This window comes from Echinops telfairi, unplaced genomic scaffold, assembly GCF_000313985.2.
Source record: "Echinops telfairi isolate 266 unplaced genomic scaffold, ASM31398v2 ScPeMD7_381;HRSCAF=758, whole genome shotgun sequence".
Classification (NCBI taxonomy): Eukaryota; Metazoa; Chordata; class Mammalia; order Afrosoricida; family Tenrecidae; genus Echinops; species Echinops telfairi.
This window is the reverse complement of record NW_022104279.1, coordinates 233-1,447: the sequence shown is the minus strand read 5'-3', so window position 1 is coordinate 1,447 and position 1,215 is coordinate 233. Positions and strand designations below refer to the sequence as shown.

At 41.7% G+C, this 1,215-nt stretch overlaps 1 pseudogene; it reads left to right on the top strand.

Moving 5' to 3' along the window:
- The window catches only part of LOC101647199, an 8,081-nt pseudogene extending 7,757 nt beyond the window's left edge, over positions 1–324 (top strand).
- The last annotated feature ends 891 nt before the right edge of the window (positions 325–1,215 follow it).

Here is a 1,215-nt window from a genome sequence, read left to right as displayed (position 1 = left end):
CGTAACCACTGCACCACCAGGACTAACATAAGGAAAAGATAAATGTAAATAAACGGTTACACACACACACACACAGCCTGTGGCCATACACTTCCATCAATCGATCTCAGACCTTCCTTGTTTGGGCTTTGTTTCGGAACAGAACTCCTTGGATGAAGCGCGACAGAAGGTCTTCACTATCCGGGAAGAATACCGAAACAAGCTGCTGGAGGCGGAGCGCCGGCGGTTGGAGACGCTGGCTGCAGAGGAGGTGCAGGTGCGGATGGAATCTGAGAAGAAGCTCGCTGTCTCTGACTCACAGAAAAAGAAGAAAGGGAAAAAGAAGTGAGCCCACGATGCCCGAGGCTACCTTTCTCCTGGAGGAGGAAAACTGGCTTTTGAAACCCATCTATAACTTCGCTGAGAAAATAAACTTGTAGGCCAATTGAAACTAGACATTTCCTTGTCTTAGAAATTGCTTATACATTGTTATGTGAATGTGTTAGCTCCTCTCAGAAATCTATTGTTTGAAGCCATCCGTGTTGAAAAGTATGGATTTCCACAAAAGTTACTGGAGAATAGTTAGAATGCAGTCTGAAGTGTCTGCATTTTGTATTGGGAGTAAAACGATCCGAAAGGAGACCACAGGGTTGCATTTGGAAAATTCCACAAATAATGAGAAAAAGTTATTGTGGTAAATGTTCATTTTTGTCTCAATTATAAAGGTTTATAAGTGCTAAAAATGCTTCAGATGTGTGTAACCTTTTTTAACCAATGTACTTAATGAACTTTGTGCATTGCACAAAATCTTTTGGAGTAAGGCCTGCCTATCTTGAGCTCAGGGATCCTGAAGGTGAGCCGTGAGTAAGACAGGCATGGAGAAGGTGCTCACAAGCACGCCACTTGAAGCTGGTGCTGCCATCACGCCTTCTATACATCAGAGTGCATGTTACCACACATGACTTTGAAAACAATTAGGTGAGTCGATTAAATTAGTCACACAGTTGGAAAGTGACTTCCACAAAAAAAAATCATCCGTATGCAATTCATGGCATTCTCAATGAAAAACACATAGTTCTGTCGTTGTTATTGTTCCATACTTTCTTTTGTTGTTGAAAATAGACACGGCAGCAATGCACCAATTCAGTAATTTCTACACATCAAATTCAGTGACATTGAATGCATCCTTCAAGTCATGAAACCTTTCTTACCTTTCATTTCCAAGTTGTCTGTCGC